The sequence below is a fragment of the Mastomys coucha genome, unplaced genomic scaffold (genome assembly GCF_008632895.1).
Source record: "Mastomys coucha isolate ucsf_1 unplaced genomic scaffold, UCSF_Mcou_1 pScaffold23, whole genome shotgun sequence".
In the NCBI taxonomy this organism is placed as follows: Eukaryota; Metazoa; Chordata; class Mammalia; order Rodentia; family Muridae; genus Mastomys; species Mastomys coucha.
The window spans coordinates 17,615,459-17,638,912 of NW_022196906.1; the positions used below are offsets into that span (position 1 = coordinate 17,615,459).

Here is a 23,454-nt window from a genome sequence, read left to right on the forward strand (position 1 = left end):
AAAATATCTAAAATAAAAAAAAATTAAAAAAAAAAAAAGAGGTGAAGAACAACCAATAGCCTTGACAACAGCCTGTTGTGATGTTTGAGTGGGTTCCATGGGACACCTTTGGCCAATGACTCAAGAAGATGTAAACTATTCCTGTCACTGGATGTTTTACTTGATGGCATAAGATGTCTAGTTGAGGCATTATCTTCTCCAAGTATGGTGACTTCATTTAAATTGTTTCTATGCATATATGTAATTTAGGAAGTTTCTAAGGTAGTAGGTTTGCCTGAAGTTTTTCCAAAGCCATTAAATGTCTGTTTTCCCACCTGTATTCACTACTTCACCCTGCTCCTCCCCAACCCTCAATTTAATCCTCTGATTCTAGTTTCCCCTTTATTGCTCCATAACACTATACTCTAGTTCCTGTCGGGAGATACCCTCTTACCCCTGGTTCTCTACAATGTATTCAACCTCTGTGACTATTTTCATTGTAGCACACATATCAAAAGCTGAAAGCTGGCATCCACATATAAGAGAATATATAGCATATTTATTTTGGAGGTCTAGGTTACACTCAGGATAACTGTTTCTAGCTCCATCCACTTATCTCAGAATTTTGTTTTTCTTATCAACTGAATAATATTATTTCATTGTGTAAATGTAAGCCATTTTTATTATTCATTCATCTACTCATCAGTTGGTGGACATCTGGGCCATTTCTAGTTTCTGACTATTATGAATAAAGCAGCAATGAATGTGTATGAGCAAGTGTATCTGAAGCAGGACATAGAGTCCACTGCCCAAGAGAATCTACTGGCTATATATCCAAGAGTGGTATTGCTGCATAATGAAGTAGACTAAGCTCCAACTTTCTGAGGAACCAATAACTGATTTCCATAGTGCCTGCACCAGTTTGTAGTCTTGCCAACAATAAATACGTTTCTCCCTTTCCCTGTATCTTCACCAGCATATGCTGTCATTTATTTTGTTGATCTTGGCCATTCCAACTAGGGTACAATGAACTCTCTAAGTAGTTTTAGTTTGCATTTTCCTGGTGGCTTCAGATCTGAAACATTTCTTTAGATGTTTCTCAGACATTTGTGTTTCATCATTTGAGACATCTTTTGAGACTCTCTGTTTAGCTCTGTACTATGTTTTAAATTGTGTTATTTGCTTTCTTAATGTTCAGTTTATTTTTAGTGCTTTATATACTCTAGATACTAACCCTCTATAAATATTTTTCCCATTCTGTAGACTCATACTTTACTGGAATGGTGGTGTTCTTTACTACACAAAAACTTTTATGAGGTTCCACTAATTAATTATCTGAATGCCTGTGCCTGTTCAGAAAGTCCCTTTCTATACCAATTAGTCAATGCCTTTTTTTGGGATCAGATTCAGGATATGTGGTGTTATATTCAGATTTTTGATCCATTTGGAGCTGTTTTGTGCAGAATGATAGGTATGGTTCTCTTTCCATTCTCCTACAATTTGAGCAGTACTATTTATTGAGGATGTTACCTTGTTGAAACTCAAGCATGTGTAGGAATGTGAACTTAATGTGTGAATCTTCAATTTGATTCCATCGATCAATATTTTAATGTCAATATCTTGTTATTTTCTTTACTATAGCTCTGTAATACATCTTAAAATCTGGGATGGTGATACTTTCAGTGGTTCTTTTATTATTCAGGGTTGTCTTAACCAGTATGTGTGTGTGTGTGTGTGTGTGTGTGTGTGTGTGTGTGTGTGTGTGCTCGCGTGCGGTGCCTGCATGCTTCCCATATGAAGTTGAACATTGCAATTTATGTGAAATTCTGTTGGACTTTTGATAAAGACTGCATTAAATCTGTTTTTGGTATGATGGCCATTTGCACAATATTCCTATTGATCTTTGGGTGTCTTTTTATCTTCTGGTATCTTTTTCAAGTTTTTCTTTGATGTCTTATTATTTATTTAATTTGTCTTTATTATTTATTTAATTTGTTTATTAAGTCTTTTACCTGCTTGGTTAGAACTTATTTTTGGAGGCCACTCAGAAAGGTGCTGATTCCCTGGTTTCTTTTTGTCACTTCTATATAGGAAGGCTACTGAATTTTGTCTATTAATTTTGTATCTTGCTAATTTGATAAAAGTGTTGGCTAGCTGTATAAGTTTTTTGGAGTCTTTTACACATAAAATCATACCATCTGTAAATAAAGACACTTTGACTTCTTTTCTATTTGTGTCCACTTGATGGCCTTTAGTTGTCTTATTGCTGTAGCTAAGACTTTAAGTACTGTATTGAGTAAGAAAGAAGAAAGTGGAAAACCTTGTTTTGTTCCTAATTTTAGTGGAAAAGTTTTGAATTTCTCTCTGTTTATGTTCATGTTGGCTGTGGCTTGCTATCTTTTTCTGCTATTAATTGCTTTATTATGTGAAGTATGTCCCTTGTTTCTCAAGTTTCTCCAAGACTTTCATCATAAAGCTACAGTAGATTTTGTCAAAGGCCTTTTCTGCATTGAATGAGATGATCATGTGGTTTTTGTCCTTTGGTCTATTTACTTAATAGATTGCATTTATTAATTTCATATGTTGAACCATTCTTGTGTCTCTGAATGAAGCTTAGTCAATCATGGTGAATAATATTTCTGATGAGTTTTGAATTCACTTTGGAAATATTTTATTCACAATTCTTGCATCTATGTTCAAAAGGGAAATTGTAATTTTCTTTCTTTGTTGGGTCATTGTGTGGTTTAAATATCAGTGTAATTGTGTACTCATAAAAAAATTAGGCAGTGTTCTTTAAGTTCCTATTTTGTGGACTATTTTGAGAAGTATTGGGATTAACTCTTCTGAAAGTCTGGTGCAATTCTGCACTGAGTTCTCCTGGTTCTAGGCTCTTTTTGTTTGAGAGACTTTCGGTTATTGCTTCTATTTCACTGGGGGGTTATATGTCTGCTTAAATTGATAAATTTATCTCAACTTAATTTTGGTAGGTTGTATGCATCAAGAAACACATCCTTTTCTTTTAGATCTTCCAGTTTGGTGGAATAGAGATTTTGAAAATATATCTTTATGCATATTCTCTGGATTTCTTTAGTGTTTGTTGTAATGTTTCCCTTTTAATCACTATTGTTATCAATTTGGATCTTCTATCTCCATCTTTTGGTTTATTTGGTTAGAGTTTGTCAATCTTAAGAACCAACTCTTCATTTCATTCATTCTATGTATGGTTGCTTTTGTTTCTATTTCATTGACTTCAGCCCTGGGTTTGATTCTTTCTTTTCATCTACTGCATTTGGCAATTATTTCTTCTTCTTCTTCTTCTTCTTCTTCTCCTTCTTCTTCTTCTTCTTCTTCTTCTTCTTCTTCTTCTTCTTCTTCTTCTTCTTCTTCTTCTTCTTCTTCTTCTTCTCCTTCTTCTTCTCTTCCTCCTTCTTTTTGCTTTCAGGTGTGTCATTAAATTACCTATATGAGATTTATCTGGATTTTTAATATAGGCACTTACTGCTGTGACATTGCATTTTAGAATAGCCTTCACTGTGCTGCCCAGATTTTGGTATGCTGTGTCTTGTTCATTTTGTTTTGTTTTGTTTTTCAATTATAAAAACATTTTAACTTCCCTCTTGAGTTCTGTCTTGACACACTTTTCTTTTGGTAGTGAATTGTCCCATGTGCATGTGTTTTCATACTTTTTGCTGTTTTTGTTTTTGTTGATTTCCAGCTTTTATCCATGATGGTCAGATAGGACTCACTGTAGTTTTTTAATTTATGTCTGCTTTATATTATGCTCTAATATGTGGTCTATTTTGGAGAAAGTTTCAAGAGCTCCTGAGAAGGTATATTCAGTTTTCTACTGGGATGTTCTGCAGATGCCTGTCTGTTAAGTTCCTTTAATATATGATGTCAGTTAACTCCAGCACCTTTCTAGATAACTTCTCCATTGGTGAGTGTGAGGTATTGAAGGTACCCACTATCACTGTGTGAAGGCCCATATGTGATTTTAGTTGTAGAGTGTTTCTTTTTCTTTTTTCTTTTTTGGCTTGGTGTGTAAATTTTTAGAATTGTAATATCTTCTTGGTGGATTTTTCTTTTAGCGAGTATGTAGTGTCCTCCTCTATTTCTTCTGACCTGTTTTGTTTGAAGTCTATCTTGTCAGGTGCTAAAATAGCTACTTCTGCTCCCATCTTGATTCCATTATTTTGGAATACCCTTTTCCATTCTTTTGACTTTGGGGTGGTGTCTAACCTTCATGGTGAGGCGTGTTTCTTGGATGCGGCAGAAAAATGGATCCTATTTTTTAATTCAATCTGTTACTCTTTGTCTATATATTGGGGAAATGAAACCACTGATATTTAGAATTATTAAGTGCTTGTTGATTTTTGTTATTTTTTGTTGTTGTTTTCATGTAGCCCCATCTGTCCCCTTTGATTCTGTTCTGGGGTTATTTGTTCCTTGTGTGTTCTTCAGTGTAGTTAACCTCTTCAGATTGAAGCTTTCCTTCTAGTGCCTTCTATAGACATAGAGTAGTAGACAGAATTTTATTAAAAATTTAAATCATATAATATTTTTCTTTCTTTATCTATGGTGATTGAAAGTTTTCCTGTGTATAGTAGTCTGGGCTGGCAACTATGTTCTCTCAGAACTTGAGGAACATCCATACAAGCCCTTCAGGCTATCAGAGTCTCCATCATGAAGGTAGATGTTATGCTAGGACACCTGCCTTTATATGTGACTTGGTCTTTTCCCCTTGCATCTTTTTAATATTCCATTTCTTCTAGACATTTAGTGTTTTGATTATCATGTGTCATAAACAATTTCTTCTCAGGTCCTATCTGTCCAGTGTTCAGTCTATTTCTTGCACCTTGATAGACATCTCTTCCTTTATAGTTAGAGAAGTTTTCTTTTATGGTTGTGTGCAAGATATCTTCTGTACCTTTTCACCTGAAGTTCTCCTTCCTCTATGCCTACTATTTGTAGGTTTAGTCTTTTCATGGTGCCCCAGATTTTTCTGAAAGTTTTTTATTTTTTAGATTTAAAGTTTTCTTTTACTGACCCATTCCATTTCTTCTACCTTGTCTTCAACACCTGATGCTCACTTTCACATGTCTTTTAATCTGCTGGTGATGCTTATCCCTGGGATTTTGATTGACATCCTGAGGTTTTCTTTCTAGTTCTATGTTACTTGGTTGATTCAACGTGTTTGTTAAATTTTACTTTTATGTCTTGAATTATTTTCATTTGTTTTATCCAATCATTTGTGTTTTTACAGGCCACATTAAGAGGCTTACTTGCATCTTCTTTATGGTTTCTGAACATATTCATAAGTGCTATTTTGAAGTGCTTATCTTGTGATTCAGCTAAATATTTTTTCAGGACCTATTGCAGTAGAGTTACTGGCTGCTGGAGAAGTGATATTATCTTGTCTGTTCAGGCTTGTGCTTTTGTTCTGGGATCTAGGCATTCTGGGTTACAATGTTTAGAGTACTTCCTAATGTAGATATTTAGTCTTGTCTTTGTTGAGTGGCTATTCTATTCTTTGAGTCTCAACATATTGTAACCACCGTGGTTCCCTGGTAGAGAATGTTTATCAGAGCCAGCAGGTGTCAAAAGAAATAGAGATGAAGTAAAAAGAGTGCAAGAACTGGGGTACCCTTGATCCATACCTATAGGCAGACTCCTTAGGACAACAATTCTCAACCAGTGAGTGCAGGTAGCCTACAACCATTGGAAAACACACACACACACACACACACACACACACACACACACACACACACACATATATCTTATAATGCACAAGAATGGGAAAACTATAGTTATGAAATAGCAACAAAAATAATCACCACAACATAAGGAACTATTTTAAAGGGTATCAGCATTAGGAAGGTTGAGAACCACTGCCTTAGGGAATGGAGACAGTGCTTATTTTTTTTTTTTTTTTTTTTACAAATTGAATTGTTGAGTAACATCAGAAGATTCATAGGTATGTGCCTTTCCAGTGAGGTGAGGGAAGACAGAAAGTGCAAAACAGGACAGGAGAATGTGGAATATGAGAAAAGCCTCATGATAGTGGCAGTGGAGTCATGGGCTGCCAGTGGCTTCCTTTCAGATGTAATCACAAGCCTCCTAAATTGGCCACACTGTTTTTCACAACAAATGAAACTAGCTATTGATTATGAAGCAAAAGGAGATACACATGTAAGGAACACTGACTTCATATTTACATTCAAAAACCATATCAAGCTACATGCTATGTTCCATAAAACCAAGTCAATTTCTCTTATGTCAGAGAACATGTCTGGAACATTTCTGGTATTCTTACAATGATTGTTGAGTACTGCCATTGGATTTAGAGTTCTAAGGTAAAGATCATGCTCATTGTAAACTGTGGCATTATAATTCTGACTTCCCTTTACCTAGCTCAGCTTTTCAAATGAGTTAATCACACCGATTCTGGGATTAAGGTATCCTGGCACCAGGTGGCACTGGACACCTGAGTTGTTCAAACTAGTTCAAAATGCTTTCTCTGATATTACGGTTTTCACAAATATTCATTCCTATCTCCAGCCCCAGTCCCACCACCTAGTCTAGACTACCAAGTACAGAGTTCAAACCCAGAACCTGGTCCCTGCTTATTCTCCTGCCTCCTGGATATGCCCTCATTTGTTTTTGTCTGCTTATTTGTTTGTTTGTTTGCTGCATTGATTTAAGCTGAAGGTACAGCTCAGATGGCAGCCAGGAGCCCTGAAAATGCTCTTTCTCAGGCTGAGAGTTTCTGGTGGTATTTGTCATTTAACACTTACTGTGCTCCATCACTATTGTCTTTCTCAGTCCTGGATTTTAGATTTGCTAAGAATCTTTTTGTACTTTTATTTTTCACCCAGGACCTGTCCTAGAAGGGCTATTCTCTTAGCATGTTTTCTTTCTACATCCTGATCCTATCTGATAGGACTTTTCTTTGTCTTCATTCTTGGTCTTCAGGCTCATTTATCCCATGTTTTGAGGGACTATGATTCTCAGAGTGAGCACAGCCTCTGCCTTTGTTCTGGTCAGTTTTCTGTTTCAGTGACAAAAACCAGGACCCAAAGCAAGTGGGGGAGGAGGCTCCAGTTTATTTCAACTTATATTTCCAGATAATAGTCCATCACCAAGGGGAGTCAAGGTAGTAAGTAAAGGCAGAAACCATTGAAGATAACTGTTACTGGCTCATTCTCAAGCTTTTACTCAGTTATCCTTTTTATCCTAAGGAGTGGCTCTGCCTACATTTGGGCTGATCCACCCACATCAATCATTAATCAAGACAATTCCACAGAAATGGCCGGCCATAAGCAAATCTGATCGAACCTGAATGTGAAGGTTCTTCATTCCATTATAGGTGTCTCTTTGTTGTGTCAAGTTGACAATAAAAACCAACTGACAGAACCTCTAAGCTCATCTGGTGCTCCCAAAACTGTGAGTGCTCCTTACTATGTGGGTCTTCCAGTATAATGGCCAGTTGCATGCAGATAGTACCTGTCTGAGGGTTATTGTTGTTCTGATTTAACATCATGATCAAAGTTAGTCAAAGAGCAAAGGATTTATTTGGTTTACACTTCTGCATTGTAATCCATTATCAAAGGAAGTCAGGGCAGGAACTCAGACAAGGCAGGAACCTGCAGGCAGGACTTGATACAGAAAACATGGGAAGGGTTCTACTTTCTAGATTGTTTCCATGGCTTTTTTATTTTGCTTTCTTACAGGATCCAGGAACTCTGGCTCAATAAATGACACTATTTACAATGGGATGGGCCCACCCCATCAATCACTAATTAAGAAAATGACCAATAGCTAAGTCTTATGGAGATATTGTCTCAATTGAGATTTCCTTAATTGAGTTAGATAACTTTAGCTTGGGTCAAGGTGACATATAAACTCCCCTTCACAGTGAAACTGAATCTCAGTGGTACTTCTAAGTCACTCTTATGTCACTGGGACCTTCAGCTCCATTTCTCCTCCAGTCTGACATCACAATTTATACAGTGAAAACTCATGGATATTTTTGTCCTGTCCTTTCTCAGTTGGTTTTAGGACTTAAAATTAGCCCCTTGCTTTAGTAACACAACAATGTGCTCCTAGATGTACTGACTGGCTTTCTGTCTTGGTACCTCCCAACCTTCTTTCCATGATGTCACATTGCTTCTGCCTTGTTATTGTCTTCCAGCATTTTTCCAGTTTTATCTCAAGTCTTATGGTGGTTTCTCTCCAGCCTTACATTCAGTCTCCACTTCAGCCATAGGAAGAACTTTCCCTGTTGGTTCCATCCAAAGTCTAACATGTTGCCCTTTGTCTCTATTTTATCTGGGAGGAACTCTTACTCCATGGGCTCACTCTCTCATTCTAAATTCCATCATTAAACTCTCTGGTGATCAAAGACTTGGCTAGAAAATGTCACTGTTATACAAGATATTCCAGAGGCTAGACTCTTTGGGCAAGGTTAATCCTTCATTACAAGACCTTCTTATCTCAAGGTTAAGTACAATTTCAATTTGATTTTATAATTTTAGCTTTGAGTTTATTTTAAGTATAAACATTCTAGAATCTTATCATGTTTCTCCTCATAAAATTACCTTTGAGATGCAATTAGAAGAGGCTTTTGAACACAGATTTGAACAAGTGTCATTGTGGCACGCAAAACACTAATTACTTCATAGCATCTCTCTTAGCTACTTAGGGAATATCCTGATTACTTCTTGGCAGGCAGGCAGCAATGTGATGTAATGTCATTCATTTTCATTATTTACATTATTTACAGATGGAAAGCCCTGTGCATCTATAAGAACGAGGCCTACATAAGTAGTAACTTTCTCATTTCACTGTAGACTTAATGGGGGCACCAAGAGGGGAGTGACTCCAACCTCCCATGGGGCTGGAGCGTTTGGGACGACAGGGACACCTGGTCTGGTTCCCTGTGGAAGAGTGTGGCCAGGGCTGCTAGGGCTGATCCGGGTTCTACCCACATGTTCCACTTTTGCTATGTGGTTCAGAAGAACTTATGATTTAATTCACTTTCTCCTCACAACTTTCAGATGAGTATCTACTATGGGCCAGGGACTGTGTTAGGAATTACTGCTGGAGACTGAACAAGAGAGGTGAAGTCCTTCAAAGAGAGTCTAGCTAAAAATGGGAAATGAAGTTATCCCTAGCTCCAGTGAGCACAATGGAGGTGGCCGGGTTATGTGACAAGCAAGAATAAAGGGAGTTGACTTTGAATTAAGCAAATAAGATGGTTATCTCTAGGCACTGTTAGCACAGGGAGACCCCGTGAGGACACAGTCAAAGTCCAGGTGGTGAAGAAGGCAAGCCCCTAAGGGAATTTGCTACAGCTGAAGTTTATAGAAAATAATGGGAGGTGGGAAAGGGTTGTGGCAGAGCTGCCAAATATGTCTTACAACCAAACTGGCTGGGATCCTTCTGAGATCCTCTACCTGCAAGTAAATGCAATGGGCTGATGAATTCCTGGAGTCTTAGATGCCCAGGTGGAAGCAGAGGCAGTCAGAAGGGCTCTCACATTGCCATGTGACTTGTGATGACACACGGCACTCTGTTGGGCTCTCACTCATCCTGGCACAGCGTGAGTGTGTGTCAAGCTAGTTTATCATTACTATTTCACTCGTTGAAATAGAAAACTCCTTGGTGAGGAGCTTGCCTTCTGAATGACCTAGGCCTTCTGGTGTGCACACTTGAAGAAGTGTTTTTCTTTTATTGTATACGGTCGTTTTTAGACCATCTGGAAGAACTTCCTATCTTGTACCGAGATTGATACTTGTCCTAAAATAAAATAAAACAAAAACAGACATTACTTTGGAATGGATTAGAATTTCTGCAATGTGTTCTTCATAAATCTCTTCAACTGATGGTATTGAGCTGATGTGAAGGTGCAGAAGGGATAACCAATTCTGTAAGATGGAATAGATAGATGTAACCATAAAGAATATTGGACCCATCCCTAATGTGCTGTACAGGCCTGGGGCCAAGCAAAGAAATCATGCATCTTGATGTATTTTCTTTAGGAGCAATTCAGGGTGTGGGAAAAGAAAGAATTTTTGATACAGTTTAACCCTTTTGGTGCCAATATCCTTTGTTTTCTTCAATAGTAGCATGAGTGTCATTGTACCTTTATATAACTTGAAGTTAGTGTTGCAATGCCAACTGCAGTTAGACATGGTATTCCTAAGGACTTCTTGGTGGAGAAGAAGCTCGTGCTTAGTACCTTGAGTTTTCATATTAGTGTCTATCTTATTGCTTTAGATTTCTCTTGCCCTAAGTCTGCTCCTCACTAGGTGGAGAATGTAATGTTATTGGATATTGTGTGTAAAGTAAGTATTAAAAGGTTCTCAAAGGGGATCCAAGGTTCTCCCTATGAGAAAAGGTCTGTATCTTTAAACCACAGACAACACTTTTCTCTATTTTTCCAGTGTTTATCAGACAACTCAGAGCCAGGTCTGTGACCCATTTCTACTGACTATACACAACTTTAGGGCATGGCTTTTATTTTAAAAATTAACCTCAAACCTGGTTTCATTTTTATCTTTCCTGTTTTCCACACTCACTAAATTACATTTTATTTCACTGTGCGTGTCACTCTGTAAGCTGACTTAAATCCTTTCTGGAACAAGTTAGGCAATAAGTGACAGTGGCCATGGCTAAGGGCTCTAGCCCCTCTGAATACTCTGAAACTCTGCATAGTTTTCATTGTTAAGAAGAGATGCTATCTTGACCCAGTTGGTTCTCATGAAGATACATGAGGTTTCTCTTGTAAATCCCAGACAGAATGACTGAGGAGGTCACTTGCACTGGCCATGGTGCCAGTGAGGTCTCACTTTCGTGAAGACAGGTCTGTGTCTGTGGTTTCACCCTTTGGGAAAAACTGAGATCACCAGCAGGATGCCAACAGTCTTCAGGATCAACTGTACCTGGGGATGGGTGTTCTTGGAGTATGCATGCATAGGCTGGCTTCCATTGGGCCACGTACAGACTGGGTGGAATTTGCATGTGCTCTGAGTCCAGCATTGTTACTCAATGAAACCACACGGACAGGCACAGCCTCTTGTGAAATCAACTGGCATTCTGGCAGCACCATGAGCTTCTCAAAGAAGGCACGCTGGCCTCCTGCTATTCTGGGAGCATGTCAGGGCTCAGGGCATAGCTTGCAGATTGGCTGTATGTGCCAGCCATCCAGGACTCTAGTTCCCCATGGAGTTGACAAAAGTTAGACCCACAGGATCTATACAACAGTGGAAGAAGGTGGGAGGCTCCAACACTTTGTCCTTGGTTCATATGAAATTCTAAGTCAGAAGAATATCAGGGATGCCTATCCTGCCATTTGAACACAGGTGGACTTTGGTGTAGCTGGGAATCAGCCATTTGTGAGTGCAACATTTTTAAAAGCTTTGTTTAAGGACCTTGTGGTCAGCAGTTTTACTAAGAAAGAGCAGAGAAAATTATATTATTTTAACCAAAAAAGTATTTTCTGGGTAAATGGTTAATTATTCACACCTAATCATTAGTTAACAATGAGGTAAAGTAGTTATATATTTATTGCTTTTTTAAAAAGTAAAAAGGGCATGTGTTATTTTGTAGTCAAGATTGATTGATTAAATAGTTAAACAAAGAATTGTTGGAGGTGCCGGGCATGGGCCCCTTGATGAAATAAACCAGTCAGGTCCTCAGGCTCACACCAGGCAGTGCTGGCTAGAGGGTGGGTAAGGCAGTAACCAGGAGTGTTCACAGTCAGGGTGCGGTTTCAGACAAAGGCCATGCTGAATGGTGCTACGATCTATAGCCACGGAAAAATGACTTCCTGAAGGAGGTAGCTGACTTCTGTAGTTAAAATCAAGAGCATATGCTGGGTTAGCAAGTAAAAAGAAGTGTGTGGCTGGGGAAAATGCCAAGGGAAATATTCCATCTATTGCAGATGGACTTCATGGTCAAAGTCAGAAAGCTGTGGAAAGCTTGGTGGGAACTACAGTGAAAGATGGGTAACATACCATCAGCTTCCAGGTTGTATATATAAGTCAGAAAGCAAGGGTAGAAGGAGCCATTAGTTCTGTACTCCAGAACCCATCAGGCATGATGGGGAACTCTGATGTCTGTCAGCATTAGCCAGGAGCAGGTTGTATGAGATCACTGGTAGACTATCTACTTACCAAATAGTTGTTTTAAGTACTGGTGACTTATTCTGTGTGTTATGGCTGCAGTTGAAGGATAGATGGAGAATTTTTATTTCCTGTGAGTTCCTGGTATAGGGGCAACAGCGACAGTCTATCATCCAGTCTCCCATGGGAAGTCAGGGGCCTTAATTACCAGAGAGTTTTAATTGTGCAAAGATTCTTTTTTGTTTTATTTTGTTTTGTTTTTGTTTGTTTGTTTGACTGAGGAAGGCTAGGTTTCCTTTGTTCCTCTGTGATGAAATTCCTGATTAGAAGGATAGCAGCTAAACTTTGCCACTTAAAGTGGCAATTACTTGGAATAACGTTTAAAGTCAAGATTCATGAGTAAACCCTTTAATGTTATTTTCTGTTAGCCAATTACTTACTTACTTACTTAATTAATTAAACAAAGTGGTTACTGATTCCAGCATTACAAAGTCATTAGCATCAAAAGAGTATCACTTGCTGAGTTGTATAATGATGATACCAGAATCAGAACCCAGAGCCAAAGTTCAATTGATTAAAAGGCTTTCCACAGCGAGGCCTGTGAAAAGATCACATAGTAACTGCCCAGGACCTGTAAGAGATGAAAACTACTAGATACAAATGGGCTTTGTATCTGGGTCCCAGCTGTCCTGTTAGACACAGGAAGCCCATGCCTGTGCACCTAGAGCCTACAGGATGTGCCTCTAACAGCTCACTTCCTCCGTATAGGTGTCAAACTTTTAGAGTCTGGTCAATGAGTACAGACAGTGGAGAGATAAATGCTTTGCAAGGAACTGGGAAATCTGGTGTCGATAGTGGAATTGTTCCTTTTATCATGAAAGGGCTGTTTCGCAGGACTTTGACTTACCTCGCTTTGGAGTTTGAAGTGAGGGGGGATCCAGCCCCCCGCTCTTTATCCCCAGCAAATGGCCATGTGTGCAGGAAGGGTAGGATGTGCTCCAGAGGCTCAGAGCACATGGGCAAGAAGACCTAGCAAAAACCCTGAACGCTTTTCCATATGAAAAGGAAACCAGGGTATTAGAGACTTCATTTTGTCTGTGTGATCAAAGGCAGGGAGAAAAGACATTGTGCAGATACTGACCAAGGTTTTGTGGCCACTGGGAGGATTTACTGACCTGAATGGCAAACATGGACTAAGGAAAGCTTGGTTTTGTGTTTACTTCAGGAATTGGGCTGTGGGATCTGTCTCTGGGGTTGAGTAACCATGGAAGGCTGTCACTCTAGATAATGGGTTCCTGCCTTCAGTACTGGAAATAAGGAAAACTATTTAGGGAATGGATAGTCTTTGTCTAGAACTTGGGGAAGCATAGAATGGTTTACACTGTTAATAACACTGATACTGGAATGAAGAACATACTTTTTGGGTTCTGTGTGGCAGACAGGGGCAAAGACTTTACCTGAATAATGTTTCACTTTTTCTGATTAAGGAAAGAGAATCCAAAGAAACTAACAATTTTGCCAAGGTTACCAGGCAAGAACCTGGCCAATCCAGGGTATGAACCATATCTAATTGACCCAGAGCCTGTGCCTTTGACCATAGTCATGGCTCCTCCTGAAGACCTGCCTCTGACATCACACTTTCAGTATTTCTTAAATTTACCTAAAACACCTGGGCTTTGCCAATGTGTGAAATATTATAATTACTTTTTATTTTTAAGGATTTTCCCCCTGTGCTGGAGATTGAACCCAGTGCCTGGGACATGTTAGGCAAGTGTTCTACCATTGAGGCATATTTCTGGCCAAGGAAAAAAATTAAAATATATTTTAGTTCAACCAAATTTTTATTCAACAATGGAAGAATTATGCCATGGTTTGTCTTGGCCAGATGTTCAATAATTCTATCCTCTTAAAAAGAAATATGCAATACATATTTCAAAATGGTGGCCTTTCTTTGATTAAAATGGTTGCTTGGTTTCACACTTGATTCTAGAGATGGCATACAATATTCGGACTCACAATAGAGGCTTAGTTCATAGTGCTTCGTGCCTTCAATCCATTTCCTGTCTTACTTTCCTTCATATCCTTTTTGCTTTTAGGAACCGTTTTAGGCTTTCTCATTTTTCTCTGCTTTGGACATTTTTAAAGAAAGAAGCTGTCTTTTGTTTTACATTTTAATTAAAATGTTCCTACCTGTTACAATATTAGTAACTCAGCAATTCTGAACACTGTTGACCTCAATGGAAATCTCTACATGGCTTAAGGGAGCTATGCCTTTCTTTCCTGTCTTCTTTCCTCTATTCTTTATGAGCAGTGTGGGGTGCTGGCACTGTCTTCTGCATTAGTGGCAGCTAGAGTAGGTTTCATGACATTAATAGACCTTCGTCATTAGTGGACGAAGACAAATGAGTCAAAAATGCATCCTCAGGAATAGAGCTGTGTCCACACTATGGACAAGATGGGTTCCACTGGAAGGTTGGTGTATAAGATCATGTAGAGCAGGGTCATCAAATCCAGGGTGTGCAGTACCCTTCCACCACTGAGGAAACGAGAGTTGGATGGAGATCAAATCTTGCTTGCATAGAAGTAAATCAATGCTAGGGGCAGGAGAAGGAGGGACCTAGTAGGGTCTGTTATTCTGTGCTCATATACATCTGAAATGTTGGCTTAATCTGTGCCACCTGTATGCCGGCCCCTCCATGCTCTCTGATATTCTGCACCACATGCTTTCAGTTTATCAGGCCCCTGTACAGACTCATATCTGCTAATGAGTCATTCTTGGCATGGGCCAAATTTATATTCCCTCCAAAGATAAATCCCTATTCTATAGATTTAAGGGGAATTATCTCTTTGCTCTCAAAAGAATTGTATAATTAACTAGCCTCTGCTTATCTACAGGTTATACATTTTATGACTCCTAATGAATGCCTGAAGCCACAGGTAGCACTAGACTTTGAATCTATTGTATGTATCCTTACCTGCACTACAACATTACACACAGTGGCCTTAAACTACATTGTGTGCCCTGGGCTTCCATATATTACTTTCTTATACACTGTACTGGACAGTCCATCTGATAATTGAGACCAACACTGAAAAACTAATGAGTGAGCATCGTGAGGATGTGTCTTTGGTGAAATGCAGTGGACACCATGAAGTGTTATCACTGTACTCTGAAGAGGAGCAAATGGAAACATATGCGTTGTTGATTCCTGGAATACCAAACATATGCTTGGCCACAGCCCAAGTAGGAAAACCAGAAAACCAGAGAGCGGCTGTATGGATGAGGTTGGCTGTTGCGCCGTTCGTGCCTTTTGGACAGGCGTCTTGGGTTCACATAACTGTTTTATTTTATTTTATTTAACTCTAAAATATTTGCTGTGCATGCGTGTGTGCGTGAGTGTGCGTGTGCTGTGTGTGTGTCGGGGGCTGCATGTGCACGCACACTTGCCACAGCTCATGTGTAGGGTTAAACTACAACGCTGGGGAGTTGGATCACTCCTTCCACCATGTGGTCTCCATCGATCACACTCAGGTGGTCAGTTTTAGCAGCAAGTACGTTTCCTCATGAGCCATCTTGCCAGCCCCTAGTTTATTTTACTTGATGATTCAGCAAAAATGCCATTTTACAAAGAACATCTGCTGTACGATAGAGTTGTCCCCAAACTTCACTGAAAGCTTGAAAATACACTGAAAGTTTTAGTTACCTATATTTGATACAATTATCATTGTCTTGTCCAAACAGAGACAATGATCCCAGGTGAATGTTCATTGAGATAGTTGGAACCACACTGTACCTTCACAACTCTACCAGCAACATTTATAGCTTATAGCCTGGCCACCTGTCTATCATTGATATTTACCTCTGATGGAAAGTGTCAAGAAAAACAAAACAAAACAAACAAACAAAAACAAACAAACAAAAACAAACAAAAAGCCAAACCAAAACAAACACAGGGTTTCTCTTTGTAGTCTTGGTTGCCCTGGAAATTGCTCTGTAGACCAGGCTGCTGGCCTCCTACTGTGAGATCTGACTGCCTCTGCCTCCACCTCCTGAGTGCTGGGATTGAGGGTATATGCCATCGTCGCCCAGCAACAAAACATTTTTAAAGAAGTAATTAATAGTATACAAATTGAGCAATGCAATTGTACATCACTAACATTGCTAAGCTATAGAAATGTGAAGTGCCCTGTAGTTATATCTCTGGAAGGGTCTTTACAGATGTGAACTATAAGATTACAGTCAAAGGTAGAACCGGATAACAGGCCACTTAGTCACTGCTCTTCACTTCCCTCCTGGACCAATTAGTCCTGCCCTCTAATTCCTGAGCTCTGCCTTTAGTTCCTTATAACTATGACCTACTCTGTGCTTTGGTGATCCACCTGCTCATCCATATTGTTGCACATTTTTCTGTCTCTTGGGCTTAGTATCACAGAGTTGGATAAGAGGTCCTTTCTCCATCAGTCTTGGGTCAAGGTACCTGAGATGATGGAGACTCCTGCTAAGGGCAGTGTGTAATTGGAGCCTGGCTTTACACCTTGAGCATATGCCCCACTTTCTAAGTTTAATGCAGCATGTGCTTTTGCTTGCATCTATTAACTTGGTATCATTTTCCTTATCTAGAATAAAAACCCAAATCAACATTGTCTATGTTGAGACAATCACGCAGCCTTAGAGGCTGGATGGATGTCACTGAATACATGGTTTAACTCAGTGTTTCAGATGGATCACTTGAGTTGGTGCATTTCTTGCTCTTTGCCTCTGCTTCCTCAGGGTTGGCTCAGTCTTCCTTTCTGTTCTACCAGCTTATGGTTTCAGATAAGCTATGCAATCTAGTGCATCTTTCCTTCCCTTAAACCCCACGCTGTTTGCCTGTCATTGGCTCTGATTGGGTCTTGCAGTCATGTCTAAACCAATCACTGCAGTTGGGGAACGGTCTCTGAGACCTTCTGAGACATGTCTGTGCCATGTCTAGAGTTTCTGGCCCAACAGGTCTAAGGTAGGTGCTGAAATGTATCACAGATGTTTAGGTCAAAGGATCTTTGATTAACAGAGAAGGCCCACCCTAATTGTATACAAAGGAGGAGCAGAGAGAGGTGTTCTTACATGGTGATGCAAGGGACTCTCAGGGAGAAGAATGGAAATTTGTATTTTGTTCTTTGGCAAAGCACGCAGTCCACTATTATTTAATCCCAACACCTAGAAGTATGTATCAAGAACTCCCTTAGGCTCGAACGATACAATTATGTCCTTTCATGGAGGTATGAATGACTTCATGCATATAAGAAAGCAGAATGTGGAGAGAGATGCAGAAGCATTCACCTCTCCTGAACTGTGAGTTTCAGGACTTTCATAGAGAGACTCAGGCAAGGTCACTCAGACAAGGTTGTTTTTCGGGCTGAGACTTGAAGGAAGTGAGCCATCATTGCTTAAGTTTGAGTGTGGAGATGCCTATAGGTCGAGTCAAAAAATTTGCAGAACTTGAGAAATAAGGAGAGTCCCACATGTTCAAAACAGAAGGAGTGAGGGGAAGAGAAGATGGCCATGAGGGGCACACAGGGCTTTACACTTAGGGGAAGGGTGTTATCACAGGAAAGGTGAGAAACACATCTGACATGTAAGCTGTACATGTGCAAGTACACAGCTGAAACGAGATGAAATAAGCATGTTGTACAAGGAGGGAGCTGGGCCCTCACATTCCGTTAGCATCCAAGCACCAAGACACCATTGCTGGATTCTGAGTGGACCTGGCATCCTTGCTGCCTACCCAGAAGTTCCCTGCGACCGTATCTTTTGAGATTGGATATTGCGCAAACCGTGGTACATTTTCTACTTGGCCTTCAGTGGGTGCCTCTGGGTCCCCAGGCTGTGTTCCTGCCCGTCACGGCTAACAGAAGATGGTTTCTCTCTTTCACACTCCGCATTCCATAAGCTGTAAAGCAGTCACTTCTAATATTCTTCCCTCCTGAAGGGAAGATGAAGTTGCCATTGGGTTTTGTCAGGGAAAAAAAAAAAAAGGTTTGGAAACCACATTTTTAAAATTTGCATTTAAAAAAAAAGGAAGAAATGAAAAAAATAATACTTAAAACACAATACAGTGATATGCATAGAGGCCTGCAGGGCTGAGAGAAAGAAAGTAGCTCCCTTGAGGTCTTGAATAGACTGAGTTATAAGACTGCTGCTTACAATGAGTGTGGGTGTGTGGGACCAGTCTCCGCACACAGCCAGCACATACATTGTGTATTCACAGCCTGCACCATTGTGCTGGTGTCACAGTCTAAACCAGGCAATGGCTCTGACTGACCTTTTAGCCAGTGTCCTAAGCTCATCAGAGTAGTGCCCTCCCTGCCTTCCCGTGCTTAATGAGGAGAGAAGAGAGAGGAGTGTGCCTTGTGCATGTCATTTGCTCTATGTTCCCTTCCTTCTTTCTCCCTCTTCCGGCTTAGTCTAAGGATCGTTTCTTTCTAAGCCTTAACAAGCCGAAACAAAACAAAATAAAATAAAACATCTATGTCTATTTTTATTTAGTGTGCGTGTATGTGTACATGCATGTTTGCAGAAGTCAGAGAATAGCTTTGTGGAGTCAGTTCTCTCCCACGTTATGTGGGTTTCAGGGATTGAACTCAGAGGCTTGAACAGTAAGCCCCGCTCCCCACTGAGCCAGCTCACCACCCCAAAACGCCTTTACTCTAACTCAGATAATTATGAGTTTGCTCCTCTTCCTTTCCTGCCAGTGCATCAATTGTTCTGAATTATGTCCTATTTCTGGTAGACAGGCTACCAGGATTCCTCTATGTGACAGCTTCCCTCCAGAGAGATAAGCTCTTGGAGACAGAGACCATTTGTGATTCATGTTTGTGTTCCTCTTCTCCCAGCACATCTAGCATATGCCAGAGGATATGCTCAGCAGAGAGGCAGCCAGCACACTGCCGTGTGGACCTCCAGCTCTGGTGTCATGATGATACTCATGGGATTTTATAACTTCTTACTCAGGACTACTTCCCCCCCCCCCTTTTTTCTTTTCTTCAGAAATTTCTACAACTTTGGAGAAATAGAAATGTGATCCAGAAACTAAATTAAGCACACAATCTTCCTCTAAGGGTAAAATGCTCTCATGGTGGTGACTGAGAGACCCCTGAGCAAGCTCAGGCATGCTCTGCTCCCATTTATTTATGTCCCCTCCCTGGTCACCCATGATGAACCAGTTTCCCTGTTAACTGCCTAGGTATGGCCATCACCAGCCTGACAGATCTGCATGGGGTGGGTCCAGAAACACACTTCCATTTAAAAAGTAGATTAGGTTGCATAGATTTTCAGAGCAGGGGATTCCTAGGGATGTCCTTGCCTAGGCTTTTATAGCCTAACCTGCTTTCTTTCATTCAATAATCTGCACTGGCTCTGCTAGAAATTGCTTCCCATGTAGGAGCAAGTACCTGTAATGTGGACTGCATGTGAGGGCTGGAGGCACCCAGTCTTCGGTGGAGAAGAGAGGCAAGGAATGCCACCCGTGTTTGGTCAGTGTTCTTAATTCTATAGAGTGTATTAGGTAGATTCATACTTCTCCCAACTGCTATTCTTCGTAAATTTCATCTTGCAGATGCATTTTAATTTGAGGCATGTAGCCTACAATGGGAGCTGTCAGGGCCATTGCACCACGTAAATTCCAGACACATTTTTGTGCATCCACAGAGCTGGCAGCATATTTCAAGTATGCCACCAGAATAATGCGGCCCCTTGTCCGGCTCTGGACTTTCTTAACAAAGCCTTGAGAAGACAGGCTCAATTTAGGTTGCTTTCCTCCTCCCTCTGGATGGCATTGGAAGGAAAATGAAAGCACCTGAGAACCTGCCACAGGCAATCACACTCGTGCTTAGAATCCAGGTTTGCCACAGGGCCAGCTGGGGATGGCTGGACCCACCAGGGATGAGAACAGTTTGATCTTTGACTCAGAAATCTAGTTATTTTTCCAATGGAAAATGTGATAGTTTTTGACATGTAGACCCCTCAGTGAGTGAAGTCAATCTCCTTTTAGTCTAGACCGAGACAACGATTGAATGTTCAAGTGTATATATCTTTTCTAATTTTGGTTAAAGAAAAGGGGTGGTGTATTTTTTCAAGTGTTCATTTAACCTTGAAGTGAGTTAGGTTAGCTCTTTCCATATGTACTGGGGACACTTTCATTCAAACCAGCACTGCCTCTGAGCTGGAATGGCACTGAGAGGATTCTCATTGTTGCCCTTTAATAGACTGGGGACTAGAGCAGTAGGATTGGAGGCTGTTTCTCCTAGGGAAGCCAGTCTGTAAAAAGTAAATAAGCAGGAGACTTTTATGTTAGCGTTGAGTACCACATCCATCAAAACCTCCCTTCCAGATGGTTCTTCTTAGCACAATTATCTCCAAGTAGGCCTAGTCACAGGTGCCACAACAGGAGGTGTGCCGTGATCATGCCAAGTAGGGGGCTTGGTTCAGGTCCAGGGAGAAACAGAATGGGGACTCTAGCCCTGCTGCAGGAATGGACAAACTCCATACTCATAAGGTAGCCCGGGATGCTCCTATGTGCTCTCAGTGTGCACCTCCATCTCTGTCTGTATCCTTTTTACCCTCCCCCCCCTTTTTGAAGCATTGTCTCTCCCTGAACCTAGACCTCACCATTTTGGCTAGACTGCTGAGCCAGCAAGCCTCAAGAATTTCCTTGTCTCCACACCAGGGCTTTTTTTTTTTCTTCTGGAATCTTATAGATATAATGAGTTCCTCCTACTTTTCATGTCTTCCTCAATAAGTTACAACATCTAAAAAACTATCCACAGGTGACTTCTGGACCAACTCTCTGTCCGTACAGTTAGGTGACCTGCCTGAGCTTTCCACATCTGGGAAGTGGGACGAGTAAGAACTATTCTCAGAGAAGCTGTGGGATCCAGCAAGATGATAGCTGAGAAGCATGTGATCATGTGTAACAGGGCCCAGCATCTCAGTTCTCTTGATGAATTCTTTCCTTAACTGATCTCATTACTTGCCACAGTCCAGAGCTCAAACCCTCACTCACTAGAGTCAGCAACCCAATGAGCCTGGACTGTAGACCTAGCACCACAATCTAGACAATCCAATGGAATCTTGGGCTTAGTTGCTTTTGTATTGCTATGTGGAAATACTCAAGCTGTGGTGGTCATTTATAAATAGGTGTAGTTTATTTGGTAATTCACTCCTGGTAGCTGCTGTTATTGCCTACTTTCATTATTTGGGTCCGCTTCATGAGAATTGTATCCAGACTGTGTAAGTATATTGTTTGTGACTTCATAGGATTTCAAAGAGCAGGGTGGGTCAGGGGGAGGAGGTGGCCAAGAGGAGGGCGAGACCTAGACCACTTTTGACAAGCTTTACTTTGAGAAGTTTAGATTATAACTTTCAAGTCTGCTTTATAGATGCAGGAATTTTATCTTTCTTATCCCCATCCCAATCTTTAAACTGTTAGAATTTGGATGGTATTTGCCCTATTTTCTCTTTACTCTCTCACTCCAGCCCATCTCCAACTTTACTGCTCAGAGCTGGGGGTGAAGTGGGGGTTTGTAACTGGAGTCATCCTTGTACCCACTGAATTCCCAGGATTGTGGCTGTGTCCCAGATTTTAGAACAGGCAGAGATAATGATGGGGCTACAGTAGCTCAACCATTCTGGAAGGACTAAGGATTCCTGGAGATGATCTGGGAGAAACACATTGTGGTGGATGCTTGTTGCACATGAATGTAGAGAGAGGAAAAAAAAAAGTAGGACATGGGGGAGCAGCTGTCAGCTTCCTGGGGAAAGGAGCTCCATTAGGATCCTCTGAGCTCAGTGCCTACTCCACAATTCTGAAAAAGGTAAAATAAAACTTAAAATAGAGGAAGAGGAGGAAGTGATAGAGAAGCATTTTTGGCTCATGGGATGGGAAACTGATCATCCTGAGAGCATAACCCCAGTACCAGGTAAAAGCCACGTGGCTAGCCACTCCACGGTAGAAAGCAGGACAGGTGGGCAGGAAATCATATGAGGTCTAGAACAAGGCCTCTGTTGCAATGATTAACCAACTCCCATGATAAGACATCAATCCATTCATGTAATCAGAGTTCCTTTGCCTCAGTGCCTCATATTATCTCACAACACTATTTCACTGGTGATTCGATTCCCAGTGTATGAACTAGGTATGGGAGTGAGGGAGGGAGCTGTGCAGACATCCAAGCCTTAGAGTGTTTCCTTTACCAATCTTCTGTGGCTGGTGATCTGTTGAATCCTCTCATCAAAAACTTTAAATGACCCCCCTTACTTACAACACAATTTCCTAATTCTTGAACTTGGCCTCCAAGGTTTGTTTTAAAATATATCCTGCCTAATTTTACTTCTAAACAGTTCATTTCTCAAACCTGTAGTTCAGCAATATGGACAGGCTGAAGGTGAAGACAAACTGTATTGAGCCTTGAGCCTTTCTCACAGCTTCTTCTTCCCTGTCTTTACAGATTTTACCTATCTTTCCTAGTTCAGCTTGAATTTCATGACTTTTAAAATAAATCTCATGTTGGTTCACAACAGACAACATTTCCCTTTCCTTCAAAGTTTTGCTATTCAATGTTCTGTGAATAAATAAAATATGTACCCCATTGTTGAGATAATGTGCTTGTCATGCACATATGAGGATCTGAGTTTGCATTCCTAATACCCATACAGAAAGCCACCCACAGTAGTGTGTGCTTGTAATCTACTGTGGGGCTGACAGAGACAAGCAAATCCTCAGAGCTCACTGACCAGCCAGCCCAGTTGAGTTGGTGAGTTCCAGCTTCATTGAGAAAACCCGACTCAAAAGATACCATGTAGAAGGATTGAGGGAGACACCCAAAGTTGACTCCTGGCCTTGTATGACCTTTCCTAGGAAGATAAGTGCCAATATCCCTCACCACTGACAAAAAGATCAAAGTAACATCTCTAAGTTTACTGGGATTACTTACAGGAGTATGGAGGACTCAAAGACAGTCGCATCACCAAAAAGCTCACTCTCGCAGAGGTGGCTCATGAAAGTTGGAACCCTAGAGCTACCTGGGCTACTTGTAGACAACTTGACAAATCAGATATTTCTCTCATCAGGGATTCTTATTACTTATAAAACCTTAAGAGAGTGGTCTTGTATCTCTTACAAGTTTTAGGAGCTTTCTGAGACTTGCGAATTTTCTATTTCCTGAGTCTGTTAGGTTTCATTTACTTCCTAAGTCTTAGTGAGCCTCCACCCAGGATGGAGTGTTTTATTTTATTTTTTTTATTTATTTATTTTTTTAGATATTTTCTTTATTTACATGCGAATTCCTCCATTCCCAGTTTCCCCTCCAA

At 40.5% G+C, this 23,454-nt stretch overlaps 1 protein-coding gene across 1 annotated transcript in view; it reads left to right on the forward strand.

The window, feature by feature from the left end:
* Window positions 1-23,454, forward strand: part of Bmper (BMP binding endothelial regulator) — a 262,787-nt gene that overhangs the window by 191,061 nt on the left and 48,272 nt on the right. The window lies entirely within an intron of this gene.